The following is a 14,128-nucleotide window of genomic DNA, read 5'->3' on the forward strand; positions in this document are numbered from 1 at the left end:
CGCTTAAAATTTCTTTTTTGGTTTGCTACAATGCCTTTTCTGAAACGTTGTCTCCTTCTGCTGGGACACTGACTTCTTTCATTTAATGCCTGCAGACTATAAAAGAGAACCCAACCCAAAAAGTTTGGTTGATTAGTCTGTGGCATTCTGTTAAACTGTTGCTTATGGCGGTCTCTGTGAGCTTCTCAGCGACATTCAGCCAGCCAGGTATCCTGCCTGCAGTAGATGGAATGTGGCAATGGAACGCTGGCTGCGCGTGTCATAATAGGCTCTGAGCCTTTATATACCTGTGCACAGCAGCAGCCACCTTCAGTCTGCTGCTGGACAGCCAGCAGCAGCAGCAGCAGGAGAGGTATGTAATCAGGAGCCCTCCTGCTAAGGGTAGACAGCTGCTCGTTCCACCCCACCCCCCGCCTTAATTGGTTCTCCTCCCTTCCAACGGTGTTGAGGCGGGTGGGAACAGCAGGGGGTGAAGGTGCTGTGTTTAAAGAGGTGGAGTTATGCAGATCTAAAACGCGTGGATTGCAGCAGCAGCAAGCCGAAAAGTGCAGGCATGTAAGGGATCTAGAGGTTGACAACATGTCTTCTTAACGGGAGTCCAGGAGCTCATCTCCACAAATGGACTTTTCAGGATCCTTGGGTGGCTCCGTAGTTTGAAACCAATTCTGGTTATCGCTTCTCGGCCTTTTGGCTAAGATCAAGTGTAGTATCGCTTCTCGGCCTTTTGGCTAAGATCAAGTGTAGTATCTTTTGAAAAGGCAGTTTTGTCCTTGGGCTGCCCTAGTAAATTGATGCATATTACACACTGGTTTGGTGCACTTGTTAGTACGCCAGGTGGCTCATAGAGTTATCTGATGGAAAACATGGCCCTCCAGGATCGAAGTCACTAGGCTGGGTAAGTGTGAGGGCTTTGGAGCAATGTGCCCCAGGAGTAGGCGCCCTGGTGGGAGTCCAAGCTTACTGGGACTGGGAACCCCAGAAAGATTTGGCTTCGTAGCACGCCGCACCTTTGCCAATCATACTTTCTGAGCAACCCCCCCTATTCCTGGCCTCCGGGCTAGGAAGGGGAATTTTTATAAACCCGGTCGGAGGTCCGGTCAGCTTTGGGCTGAGAAACCAACACAGGCTCCAGCTCCACTAGGGTGGCAGCCTAGATGGAAGCTGGCAGCACGAAAACGGCTCTTCTCCGGCTTCGGCTAGGGAGAGCATCGGAGATCCCTGACCCTCGCTGTGGCCTTCTGGCTCGGAGGGATGGGGATGGTTTATTGGGGACCCTCTCCTCCGGGAAGGGTCCACATGAATCCTCGCCTCGTGCGCTGTTTTGGTGTGACTTCGGTCACATTTTTCAGTGCCTTGGATGCAGCTTCAATCAAAAAATCTGTTCTTATCAGTTTAATATCTGATACGTCCCATATCTGGGGACCATATATTAAATGGATTTTTAGAACAGGGAGATGGAAAAAGAGCTTGCTCTGTCCACTCCACGCATTGACCTGGTATTGCAGTATCTCCAGGACCGGTGCACCCCTTCTTTAATGCAGTTTCTAAAATCAGAAAGAATTGAATTCAATGTTTTTTGTTCATTTTGCTTGTTTGTCGGATTTTGGGATGGACTCTTTGGCTTTGCTTTTCTTCTCCTCATTGGATTTTTCATGTTCAAAGTTGCAGAAGCCAGATTACAAGCTCATTTTGGTTCAACTTCAGCAACTGTGCATTGCATTGCCATGTAATGTGATGCAATGCTATCTTTCTAGCTCTCCCTTTTTACTTCCTTTTGGATAAACAGACATATTAGGCAAGCATTTTGGAGCTTTCACCTAAATAACTACAGGTGGTGAGATAAGCTGCACAATATAATTGACCTTTCAGTATATTGTTGCACACACACCATCTATTTAGCAAATGCCCTTGTTATCAACAGCAGCCTTTTAAACTCACCTGAGCTAACAGGTATGTGCGCTGGTTACTCTGCTGTGCTTAAAATTTCTTTTTTGGTTTGCTACAATGCCTTTTCTGAAACGTTGTCTCCTTCTGCTGGAACACTGACTTCTTTCATTTAATGCCTGCAGACTATAAAAGAGAACCCAACCCAAAAAGTTTGGTTGATTAGTCTGTGGCATTCTGTTAAACTGTTGCTTATGGCGGTCTCTGTGAGCTTCTCAGCGACATTCAGCCAGCCAGGTATCCTGCCTGCAGTAGATGGAATGTGGCAATGGAACGCTGGCTGCGCATGTCATAATAGGCTCTGAACCTTTATATACCTGTGCACAGCAGCAGCCACCTTCAGTCTGCTGCTGGACAGCCAGCAGCAGCAGCAGGAGAGGTATGTAATCAGGAGCCCTCCTGCTAAGGGTAGACAGCTGCTCGTTCCACCCCACCCCCCGCCTTAATTGGTTCTCCTCCCTTCCAACGGTGTTGAGGCGGGTGGGAACAGCAGGGGGTGAAGGTGCTGTGTTTAAAGAGGTGGAGTTATGCAGATCTAAAACGCGTGGATTGCAGCAGCAGCAAGCCGAAAAGTGCAGGCATGTAAGGGATCTAGAGGTTGACAACATGTCTTCTTAACGGGAGTCCAGGAGCTCATCTCCACAAATGGACTTTTCAGGATCCTTGGGTGGCTCCGTAGTTTGAAACCAATTCTGGTTATCGCTTCTCGGCCTTTTGGCTAAGATCAAGTGTAGTATCTGTTCTTATCAGTTTAATATCTGATACGTCCCCTATCTGGGGACCATATATTAAATGGATTTTTAGAACAGGGAGATGGAAAAAGAGCTTGCTCTGTCCACTCCACGCATTGACCTGGTATTGCAGTATCTCCAGGACCGGTGCACCCCTTCTTTAATGCAGTTTCTAAAATCAGAAAGAATTGAATTCAATGTTTTTTGTTCATTTTGCTTGTTTGTCGGATTTTGGGATGGACTCTTTGGCTTTGCTTTTCTTCTCCTCATTGGATTTTTCATGTTCAAAGTTGCAGAAGCCAGATTACAAGCTCATTTTGGTTCAACTTCAGCAACTGTGCATTGCATTGCCATGTAATGTGATGCAATGCTATCTTTCTAGCTCTCCCTTTTTACTTCCTTTTGGATAAACAGACATATTAGGCAAGCATTTTGGAGCTTTCACCTAAATAACTACAGGTGGTGAGATAAGCTGCACAATATAATTGACCTTTCAGTATATTGTTGCACACACACCATCTATTTAGCAAATGCCCTTGTTATCAACAGCAGCCTTTTAAACTCACCTGAGCTAACAGGTATGTGCGCTGGTTACTCTGCTGCGCTTAAAATTTCTTTTTTGGTTTGCTACAATGCCTTTTCTGAAACGTTGTCTCCTTCTGCTGGAACACTGACTTCTTTCATTTAATGCCTGCAGACTATAAAAGAGAACCCAACCCAAAAAGTTTGGTTGATTAGTCTGTGGCATTCTGTTAAACTGTTGCTTATGGCGGTCTCTGTGAGCTTCTCAGCGACATTCAGCCAGCCAGGTATCCTGCCTGCAGTAGATGGAATGTGGCAATGGAACGCTGGCTGCGCGTGTCATAATAGGCTCTGAGCCTTTATATACCTGTGCACAGCAGCAGCCACCTTCAGTCTGCTGCTGGACAGCCAGCAGCAGCAGCAGCAGGAGAGGTATGTAATCAGGAGCCCTCCTGCTAAGGGTAGACAGCTGCTCGTTCCACCTCACCCCCCGCCTTAATTGGTTCTCCTCCCTTCCAACGGTGTTGAGGCGGGTGGGAACAGCAGGGGGTGAAGGTGCTGTGTTTAAAGAGGTGGAGTTATGCAGATCTAAAACGCGTGGATTGCAGCAGCAGCAAGCCGAAAAGTGCAGGCATGTAAGGGATCTAGAGGTTGACAACATGTCTTCTTAACGGGAGTCCAGGAGCTCATCTCCACAAATGGACTTTTCAGGATCCTTGGGTGGCTCCGTAGTTTGAAACCAATTCTGGTTATCGCTTCTCGGCCTTTTGGCTAAGATCAAGTGTAGTATCTGTTCTTATCAGTTTAATATCTGATACGTCCCCTATCTGGGGACCATATATTAAATGGATTTTTATAACAGGGAGATGGAAAAAGAGCTTGCTCTGTCCACTCCACGCATTGACCTGGTATTGCAGTATCTCCAGGACCGGTGCACCCCTTCTTTAATGCAGTTTCTAAAATCAGAAAGAATTGAATTCAATGTTTTTTGTTCATTTTGCTTGTTTGTCGGATTTTGGGATGGACTCTTTGGCTTTGCTTTTCTTCTCCTCATTGGATTTTTCATGTTCAAAGTTGCAGAAGCCAGATTACAAGCTCATTTTGGTTCAACTTCAGCAACTGTGCATTGCATTGCCATGTAATGTGATGCAATGCTATCTTTCTAGCTCTCCCTTTTTACTTCCTTTTGGATAAACAGACATATTAGGCAAGCATTTTGGAGCTTTCACCTAAATAACTACAGGTGGTGAGATAAGCTGCACAATATAATTGACCTTTCAGTATATTGTTGCACACACACCATCTATTTAGCAAATGCCCTTGTTATCAACAGCAGCCTTTTAAACTCACCTGAGCTAACAGGTATGTGCGCTGGTTAATCTGCTGCGCTTAAAATTTCTTTTTTGGTTTGCTACAATGCCTTTTCTGAAACGTTGTCTCCTTCTGCTGGAACACTGACTTCTTTCATTTAATGCCTGCAGACTATAAAAGAGAACCCAACCCAAAAAGTTTGGTTGATTAGTCTGTGGCATTCTGTTAAACTGTTGCTTATGGCGGTCTCTGTGAGCTTCTCAGCGACATTCAGCCAGCCAGGTATCCTGCCTGCAGTAGATGGAATGTGGCAATGGAACGCTGGCTGCGCGTGTCATAATAGGCTCCGAGCCTTTATATACCTGTGCACAGCAGCAGCCACCTTCAGTCTGCTGCTGGACAGCCAGCAGCAGCAGCAGCAGGAGAGGTATGTAATCAGGAGCCCTCCTGCTAAGGGTAGACAGCTGCTCGTTCCACCCCACCCCCCGCCTTAATTGGTTCTCCTCCCTTCCAACGGTGTTGAGGCGGGTGGGAACAGCAGGGGGTGAAGGTGCTGTGTTTAAAGAGGTGGAGTTATGCAGATCTAAAACGCGTGGATTGCAGCAGCAGCAAGCCGAAAAGTGCAGGCATGTAAGGGATCTAGAGGTTGACAACATGTCTTCTTAACGGGAGTCCAGGAGCTCATCTCCACAAATGGACTTTTCAGGATCCTTGGGTGGCTCCGTAGTTTGAAACCAATTCTGGTTATCGCTTCTCGGCCTTTTGGCTAAGATCAAGTGTAGTATCTGTTCTTATCAGTTTAATATCTGATACGTCCCCTATCTGGGGACCATATATTAAATGGATTTTTAGAACAGGGAGATGGAAAAAGAGCTTGCTCTGTCCACTCCACGCATTGACCTGGTATTGCAGTATCTCCAGGACCGGTGCACCCCTTCTTTAATGCAGTTTCTAAAATCAGAAAGAATTGAATTCAATGTTTTTTGTTCATTTTGCTTGTTTGTCGGATTTTGGGATGGACTCTTTGGCTTTGCTTTTCTTCTCCTCATTGGATTTTTCATGTTCAAAGTTGCAGAAGCCAGATTACAAGCTCATTTTGGTTCAACTTCAGCAACTGTGCATTGCATTGCCATGTAATGTGATGCAATGCTATCTTTCTAGCTCTCCCTTTTTACTTCCTTTTGGATAAACAGACATATTAGGCAAGCATTTTGGAGCTTTCACCTAAATAACTACAGGTGGTGAGATAAGCTGCACAATATAATTGACCTTTCAGTATATTGTTGCACACACACCATCTATTTAGCAAATGCCCTTGTTATCAACAGCAGCCTTTTAAACTCACCTGAGCTAACAGGTATGTGCGCTGGTTACTCTGCTGCGCTTAAAATTTCTTTTTTGGTTTGCTACAATGCCTTTTCTGAAACGTTGTCTCCTTCTGCTGGAACACTGACTTCTTTCATTTAATGCCTGCAGACTATAAAAGAGAACCCAACCCAAAAAGTTTGGTTGATTAGTCTGTGGCATTCTGTTAAACTGTTGCTTATGGCGGTCTCTGTGAGCTTCTCAGCGACATTCAGCCAGCCAGGTATCCTGCCTGCAGTAGATGGAATGTGGCAATGGAACGCTGGCTGCGCGTGTCATAATAGGCTCCGAGCCTTTATATACCTGTGCACAGCAGCAGCCACCTTCAGTCTGCTGCTGGACAGCCAGCAGCAGCAGCAGCAGGAGAGGTATGTAATCAGGAGCCCTCCTGCTAAGGGTAGACAGCTGCTCGTTCCACCCCACCCCCCGCCTTAATTGGTTCTCCTCCCTTCCAACGGTGTTGAGGCGGGTGGGAACAGCAGGGGGTGAAGGTGCTGTGTTTAAAGAGGTGGAGTTATGCAGATCTAAAACGCGTGGATTGCAGCAGCAGCAAGCCGAAAAGTGCAGGCATGTAAGGGATCTAGAGGTTGACAACATGTCTTCTTAACGGGAGTCCAGGAGCTCATCTCCACAAATGGACTTTTCAGGATCCTTGGGTGGCTCCGTAGTTTGAAACCAATTCTGGTTATCGCTTCTCGGCCTTTTGGCTAAGATCAAGTGTAGTATCTGTTCTTATCAGTTTAATATCTGATACGTCCCCTATCTGGGGACCATATATTAAATGGATTTTTAGAACAGGGAGATGGAAAAAGAGCTTGCTCTGTCCACTCCACGCATTGACCTGGTATTGCAGTATCTCCAGGACCGGTGCACCCCTTCTTTAATGCAGTTTCTAAAATCAGAAAGAATTGAATTCAATGTTTTTTGTTCATTTTGCTTGTTTGTCGGATTTTGGGATGGACTCTTTGGCTTTGCTTTTCTTCTCCTCATTGGATTTTTCATGTTCAAAGTTGCAGAAGCCAGATTACAAGCTCATTTTGGTTCAACTTCAGCAACTGTGCATTGCATTGCCATGTAATGTGATGCAATGCTATCTTTCTAGCTCTCCCTTTTTACTTCCTTTTGGATAAACAGACATATTAGGCAAGCATTTTGGAGCTTTCACCTAAATAACTACAGGTGGTGAGATAAGCTGCACAATATAATTGACCTTTCAGTATATTGTTGCACACACACCATCTATTTAGCAAATGCCCTTGTTATCAACAGCAGCCTTTTAAACTCACCTGAGCTAACAGGTATGTGCGCTGGTTACTCTGCTGCGCTTAAAATTTCTTTTTTGGTTTGCTACAATGCCTTTTCTGAAACGTTGTCTCCTTCTGCTGGAACACTGACTTCTTTCATTTAATGCCTGCAGACTATAAAAGAGAACCCAACCCAAAAAGTTTGGTTGATTAGTCTGTGGCATTCTGTTAAACTGTTGCTTATGGCGGTCTCTGTGAGCTTCTCAGCGACATTCAGCCAGCCAGGTATCCTGCCTGCAGTAGATGGAATGTGGCAATGGAACGCTGGCTGCGCGTGTCATAATAGGCTCTGAGCCTTTATATACCTGTGCACAGCAGCAGCCACCTTCAGTCTGCTGCTGGACAGCCAGCAGCAGCAGCAGCAGCAGGAGAGGTATGTAATCAGGAGCCCTCCTGCTAAGGGTAGACAGCTGCTCGTTCCACCCCACCCCCCGCCTTAATTGGTTCTCCTCCCTTCCAACGGTGTTGAGGCGGGTGGGAACAGCAGGGGGTGAAGGTGCTGTGTTTAAAGAGGTGGAGTTATGCAGATCTAAAACGCGTGGATTGCAGCAGCAGCAAGCCGAAAAGTGCAGGCATGTAAGGGATCTAGAGGTTGACAACATGTCTTCTTAACGGGAGTCCAGGAGCTCATCTCCACAAATGGACTTTTCAGGATCCTTGGGTGGCTCCGTAGTTTGAAACCAATTCTGGTTATCGCTTCTCGGCCTTTTGGCTAAGATCAAGTGTAGTATCTGTTCTTATCAGTTTAATATCTGATACGTCCCCTATCTGGGGACCATATATTAAATGGATTTTTAGAACAGGGAGATGGAAAAAGAGCTTGCTCTGTCCACTCCACGCATTGACCTGGTATTGCAGTATCTCCAGGACCGGTGCACCCCTTCTTTAATGCAGTTTCTAAAATCAGAAAGAATTGAATTCAATGTTTTTTGTTCATTTTGCTTGTTTGTCGGATTTTGGGATGGACTCTTTGGCTTTGCTTTTCTTCTCCTCATTGGATTTTTCATGTTCAAAGTTGCAGAAGCCAGATTACAAGCTCATTTTGGTTCAACTTCAGCAACTGTGCATTGCATTGCCATGTAATGTGATGCAATGCTATCTTTCTAGCTCTCCCTTTTTACTTCCTTTTGGATAAACAGACATATTAGGCAAGCATTTTGGAGCTTTCACCTAAATAACTACAGGTGGTGAGATAAGCTGCACAATATAATTGACCTTTCAGTATATTGTTGCACACACACCATCTATTTAGCAAATGCCCTTGTTATCAACAGCAGCCTTTTAAACTCACCTGAGCTAACAGGTATGTGCGCTGGTTACTCTGCTGCGCTTAAAATTTCTTTTTTGGTTTGCTACAATGCCTTTTCTGAAACGTTGTCTCCTTCTGCTGGAACACTGACTTCTTTCATTTAATGCCTGCAGACTATAAAAGAGAACCCAACCCAAAAAGTTTGGTTGATTAGTCTGTGGCATTCTGTTAAACTGTTGCTTATGGCGGTCTCTGTGAGCTTCTCAGCGACATTCAGCCAGCCAGGTATCCTGCCTGCAGTAGATGGAATGTGGCAATGGAACGCTGGCTGCGCGTGTCATAATAGGCTCTGAGCCTTTATATACCTGTGCACAGCAGCAGCCACCTTCAGTCTGCTGCTGGACAGCCAGCAGCAGCAGCAGCAGGAGAGGTATGTAATCAGGAGCCCTCCTGCTAAGGGTAGACAGCTGCTCGTTCCACCCCACCCCCCGCCTTAATTGGTTCTCCTCCCTTCCAACGGTGTTGAGGCGGGTGGGAACAGCAGGGGGTGAAGGTGCTGTGTTTAAAGAGGTGGAGTTATGCAGATCTAAAACGCGTGGATTGCAGCAGCAGCAAGCCGAAAAGTGCAGGCATGTAAGGGATCTAGAGGTTGACAACATGTCTTCTTAACGGGAGTCCAGGAGCTCATCTCCACAAATGGACTTTTCAGGATCCTTGGGTGGCTCCGTAGTTTGAAACCAATTCTGGTTATCGCTTCTCGGCCTTTTGGCTAAGATCAAGTGTAGTATCTGTTCTTATCAGTTTAATATCTGATACGTCCCCTATCTGGGGACCATATATTAAATGGATTTTTAGAACAGGGAGATGGAAAAAGAGCTTGCTCTGTCCACTCCACGCATTGACCTGGTATTGCAGTATCTCCAGGACCGGTGCACCCCTTCTTTAATGCAGTTTCTAAAATCAGAAAGAATTGAATTCAATGTTTTTTGTTCATTTTGCTTGTTTGTCGGATTTTGGGATGGACTCTTTGGCTTTGCTTTTCTTCTCCTCATTGGATTTTTCATGTTCAAAGTTGCAGAAGCCAGATTACAAGCTCATTTTGGTTCAACTTCAGCAACTGTGCATTGCATTGCCATGTAATGTGATGCAATGCTATCTTTCTAGCTCTCCCTTTTTACTTCCTTTTGGATAAACAGACATATTAGGCAAGCATTTTGGAGCTTTCACCTAAATAACTACAGGTGGTGAGATAAGCTGCACAATATAATTGACCTTTCAGTATATTGTTGCACACACACCATCTATTTAGCAAATGCCCTTGTTATCAACAGCAGCCTTTTAAACTCACCTGAGCTAACAGGTATGTGCGCTGGTTACTCTGCTGCGCTTAAAATTTCTTTTTTGGTTTGCTACAATGCCTTTTCTGAAACGTTGTCTCCTTCTGCTGGAACACTGACTTCTTTCATTTAATGCCTGCAGACTATAAAAGAGAACCCAACCCAAAAAGTTTGGTTGATTAGTCTGTGGCATTCTGTTAAACTGTTGCTTATGGCGGTCTCTGTGAGCTTCTCAGCGACATTCAGCCAGCCAGGTATCCTGCCTGCAGTAGATGGAATGTGGCAATGGAACGCTGGCTGCGCGTGTCATAATAGGCTCTGAGCCTTTATATACCTGTGCACAGCAGCAGCCACCTTCAGTCTGCTGCTGGACAGCCAGCAGCAGCAGCAGCAGGAGAGGTATGTAATCAGGAGCCCTCCTGCTAAGGGTAGACAGCTGCTCGTTCCACCCCACCCCCCGCCTTAATTGGTTCTCCTCCCTTCCAACGGTGTTGAGGCGGGTGGGAACAGCAGGGGGTGAAGGTGCTGTGTTTAAAGAGGTGGAGTTATGCAGATCTAAAACGCGTGGATTGCAGCAGCAGCAAGCCGAAAAGTGCAGGCATGTAAGGGATCTAGAGGTTGACAACATGTCTTCTTAACGGGAGTCCAGGAGCTCATCTCCACAAATGGACTTTTCAGGATCCTTGGGTGGCTCCGTAGTTTGAAACCAATTCTGGTTATCGCTTCTCGGCCTTTTGGCTAAGATCAAGTGTAGTATCTGTTCTTATCAGTTTAATATCTGATACGTCCCCTATCTGGGGACCATATATTAAATGGATTTTTAGAACAGGGAGATGGAAAAAGAGCTTGCTCTGTCCACTCCACGCATTGACCTGGTATTGCAGTATCTCCAGGACCGGTGCACCCCTTCTTTAATGCAGTTTCTAAAATCAGAAAGAATTGAATTCAATGTTTTTTGTTCATTTTGCTTGTTTGTCGGATTTTGGGATGGACTCTTTGGCTTTGCTTTTCTTCTCCTCATTGGATTTTTCATGTTCAAAGTTGCAGAAGCCAGATTACAAGCTCATTTTGGTTCAACTTCAGCAACTGTGCATTGCATTGCCATGTAATGTGATGCAATGCTATCTTTCTAGCTCTCCCTTTTTACTTCCTTTTGGATAAACAGACATATTAGGCAAGCATTTTGGAGCTTTCACCTAAATAACTACAGGTGGTGAGATAAGCTGCACAATATAATTGACCTTTCAGTATATTGTTGCACACACACCATCTATTTAGCAAATGCCCTTGTTATCAACAGCAGCCTTTTAAACTCACCTGAGCTAACAGGTATGTGCGCTGGTTACTCTGCTGCGCTTAAAATTTCTTTTTTGGTTTGCTACAATGCCTTTTCTGAAACGTTGTCTCCTTCTGCTGGAACACTGACTTCTTTCATTTAATGCCTGCAGACTATAAAAGAGAACCCAACCCAAAAAGTTTGGTTGATTAGTCTGTGGCATTCTGTTAAACTGTTGCTTATGGCGGTCTCTGTGAGCTTCTCAGCGACATTCAGCCAGCCAGGTATCCTGCCTGCAGTAGATGGAATGTGGCAATGGAACGCTGGCTGCGCGTGTCATAATAGGCTCTGAGCCTTTATATACCTGTGCACAGCAGCAGCCACCTTCAGTCTGCTGCTGGACAGCCAGCAGCAGCAGCAGCAGGAGAGGTATGTAATCAGGAGCCCTCCTGCTAAGGGTAGACAGCTGCTCGTTCCACCCCACCCCCCGCCTTAATTGGTTCTCCTCCCTTCCAACGGTGTTGAGGCGGGTGGGAACAGCAGGGGGTGAAGGTGCTGTGTTTAAAGAGGTGGAGTTATGCAGATCTAAAACGCGTGGATTGCAGCAGCAGCAAGCCGAAAAGTGCAGGCATGTAAGGGATCTAGAGGTTGACAACATGTCTTCTTAACGGGAGTCCAGGAGCTCATCTCCACAAATGGACTTTTCAGGATCCTTGGGTGGCTCCGTAGTTTGAAACCAATTCTGGTTATCGCTTCTCGGCCTTTTGGCTAAGATCAAGTGTAGTATCTGTTCTTATCAGTTTAATATCTGATACGTCCCCTATCTGGGGACCATATATTAAATGGATTTTTAGAACAGGGAGATGGAAAAAGAGCTTGCTCTGTCCACTCCACGCATTGACCTGGTATTGCAGTATCTCCAGGACCGGTGCACCCCTTCTTTAATGCAGTTTCTAAAATCAGAAAGAATTGAATTCAATGTTTTTTGTTCATTTTGCTTGTTTGTCGGATTTTGGGATGGACTCTTTGGCTTTGCTTTTCTTCTCCTCATTGGATTTTTCATGTTCAAAGTTGCAGAAGCCAGATTACAAGCTCATTTTGGTTCAACTTCAGCAACTGTGCATTGCATTGCCATGTAATGTGATGCAATGCTATCTTTCTAGCTCTCCCTTTTTACTTCCTTTTGGATAAACAGACATATTAGGCAAGCATTTTGGAGCTTTCACCTAAATAACTACAGGTGGTGAGATAAGCTGCACAATATAATTGACCTTTCAGTATATTGTTGCACACACACCATCTATTTAGCAAATGCCCTTGTTATCAACAGCAGCCTTTTAAACTCACCTGAGCTAACAGGTATGTGCGCTGGTTACTCTGCTGCGCTTAAAATTTCTTTTTTGGTTTGCTACAATGCCTTTTCTGAAACGTTGTCTCCTTCTGCTGGAACACTGACTTCTTTCATTTAATGCCTGCAGACTATAAAAGAGAACCCAACCCAAAAAGTTTGGTTGATTAGTCTGTGGCATTCTGTTAAACTGTTGCTTATGGCGGTCTCTGTGAGCTTCTCAGCGACATTCAGCCAGCCAGGTATCCTGCCTGCAGTAGATGGAATGTGGCAATGGAACGCTGGCTGCGCGTGTCATAATAGGCTCTGAGCCTTTATATACCTGTGCACAGCAGCAGCCACCTTCAGTCTGCTGCTGGACAGCCAGCAGCAGCAGCAGCAGGAGAGGTATGTAATCAGGAGCCCTCCTGCTAAGGGTAGACAGCTGCTCGTTCCACCCCACCCCCCGCCTTAATTGGTTCTCCTCCCTTCCAACGGTGTTGAGGCGGGTGGGAACAGCAGGGGGTGAAGGTGCTGTGTTTAAAGAGGTGGAGTTATGCAGATCTAAAACGCGTGGATTGCAGCAGCAGCAAGCCGAAAAGTGCAGGCATGTAAGGGATCTAGAGGTTGACAACATGTCTTCTTAACGGGAGTCCAGGAGCTCATCTCCACAAATGGACTTTTCAGGATCCTTGGGTGGCTCCGTAGTTTGAAACCAATTCTGGTTATCGCTTCTCGGCCTTTTGGCTAAGATCAAGTGTAGTATCTGTTCTTATCAGTTTAATATCTGATACGTCCCCTATCTGGGGACCATATATTAAATGGATTTTTAGAACAGGGAGATGGAAAAAGAGCTTGCTCTGTCCACTCCACGCATTGACCTGGTATTGCAGTATCTCCAGGACCGGTGCACCCCTTCTTTAATGCAGTTTCTAAAATCAGAAAGAATTGAATTCAATGTTTTTTGTTCATTTTGCTTGTTTGTCGGATTTTGGGATGGACTCTTTGGCTTTGCTTTTCTTCTCCTCATTGGATTTTTCATGTTCAAAGTTGCAGAAGCCAGATTACAAGCTCATTTTGGTTCAACTTCAGCAACTGTGCATTGCATTGCCATGTAATGTGATGCAATGCTATCTTTCTAGCTCTCCCTTTTTACTTCCTTTTGGATAAACAGACATATTAGCCAAGCATTTTGGAGCTTTCACCTAAATAACTACAGGTGGTGAGATAAGCTGCGCAATATAATTGACCTTTCAGTATATTGTTGCACACACACCATCTATTTAGCAAATGCCCTTGTTATCAACAGCAGCCTTTTAAACTCACCTGAGCTAACAGGTATGTGCGCTGGTTACTCTGCTGCGCTTAAAATTTCTTTTTTGGTTTGCTACAATGCCTTTTCTGAAACGTTGTCTCCTTCTGCTGGAACACTGACTTCTTTCATTTAATGCCTGCAGACTATAAAAGAGAACCCAACCCAAAAAGTTTGGTTGATTAGTCTGTGGCATTCTGTTAAACTGTTGCTTATGGCGGTCTCTGTGAGCTTCTCAGCGACATTCAGCCAGCCAGGTATCCTGCCTGCAGTAGATGGAATGTGGCAATGGAACGCTGGCTGCGCGTGTCATAATAGGCTCTGAGCCTTTATATACCTGTGCACAGCAGCAGCCACCTTCAATCTGCTGCTGGACAGCCAGCAGCAGCAGCAGCAGGAGAGGTATGTAATCAGGAGCCCTCCTGCTAAGGGTAGACAGCTGCTCGTTCC

At 45.4% G+C, this 14,128-nt stretch overlaps 10 non-coding genes and 1 pseudogene across 10 annotated transcripts; all 11 read left to right on the top strand.

Moving 5' to 3' along the window:
- The first annotated feature begins 671 nt into the window (after positions 1 to 671).
- On the top strand, positions 672 to 824 carry LOC141183479 (U2 spliceosomal RNA; annotated as a pseudogene).
- A 524-nt stretch (positions 825 to 1,348) lies between these two features.
- On the top strand, positions 1,349 to 1,530 carry LOC141183301 (U2 spliceosomal RNA). Its single transcript, XR_012258291.1, has one exon. It is a non-coding gene; the product is annotated as a U2 spliceosomal RNA (small nuclear RNA).
- Positions 1,531 to 2,642: 1,112 nt separating this feature from the next.
- On the top strand, positions 2,643 to 2,833 carry LOC141183920 (U2 spliceosomal RNA). The gene has a single exon (XR_012258727.1). It is a non-coding gene; the product is annotated as a U2 spliceosomal RNA (small nuclear RNA).
- Positions 2,834 to 3,948: 1,115 nt separating this feature from the next.
- Positions 3,949 to 4,139, top strand: LOC141183150 (U2 spliceosomal RNA). Its single transcript, XR_012258155.1, has one exon. It is a non-coding gene; the product is annotated as a U2 spliceosomal RNA (small nuclear RNA).
- Positions 4,140 to 5,254: 1,115 nt separating this feature from the next.
- Positions 5,255 to 5,445, top strand: LOC141183921 (U2 spliceosomal RNA). The gene has a single exon (XR_012258728.1). It is a non-coding gene; the product is annotated as a U2 spliceosomal RNA (small nuclear RNA).
- A 1,115-nt stretch (positions 5,446 to 6,560) lies between these two features.
- On the top strand, positions 6,561 to 6,751 carry LOC141183922 (U2 spliceosomal RNA). The gene has a single exon (XR_012258729.1). It is a non-coding gene; the product is annotated as a U2 spliceosomal RNA (small nuclear RNA).
- Positions 6,752 to 7,869: 1,118 nt separating this feature from the next.
- On the top strand, positions 7,870 to 8,060 carry LOC141183923 (U2 spliceosomal RNA). The gene has a single exon (XR_012258730.1). It is a non-coding gene; the product is annotated as a U2 spliceosomal RNA (small nuclear RNA).
- A 1,115-nt stretch (positions 8,061 to 9,175) lies between these two features.
- On the top strand, positions 9,176 to 9,366 carry LOC141183924 (U2 spliceosomal RNA). The gene has a single exon (XR_012258731.1). It is a non-coding gene; the product is annotated as a U2 spliceosomal RNA (small nuclear RNA).
- Positions 9,367 to 10,481: 1,115 nt separating this feature from the next.
- LOC141183926 (U2 spliceosomal RNA) lies at positions 10,482 to 10,672 on the top strand. Its single transcript, XR_012258732.1, has one exon. It is a non-coding gene; the product is annotated as a U2 spliceosomal RNA (small nuclear RNA).
- A 1,115-nt stretch (positions 10,673 to 11,787) lies between these two features.
- LOC141183927 (U2 spliceosomal RNA) lies at positions 11,788 to 11,978 on the top strand. The gene has a single exon (XR_012258733.1). It is a non-coding gene; the product is annotated as a U2 spliceosomal RNA (small nuclear RNA).
- A 1,115-nt stretch (positions 11,979 to 13,093) lies between these two features.
- On the top strand, positions 13,094 to 13,284 carry LOC141183928 (U2 spliceosomal RNA). Its single transcript, XR_012258734.1, has one exon. It is a non-coding gene; the product is annotated as a U2 spliceosomal RNA (small nuclear RNA).
- Positions 13,285 to 14,128: the final 844 nt, after the last annotated feature.

This window comes from Phyllobates terribilis, unplaced genomic scaffold (assembly GCF_046119375.1).
Source record: "Phyllobates terribilis strain yellow unplaced genomic scaffold, ASM4611937v1 Scaffold_38__1_contigs__length_12584779, whole genome shotgun sequence".
Lineage (NCBI taxonomy): Eukaryota > Metazoa > Chordata > Amphibia > Anura > Dendrobatidae > Phyllobates > Phyllobates terribilis.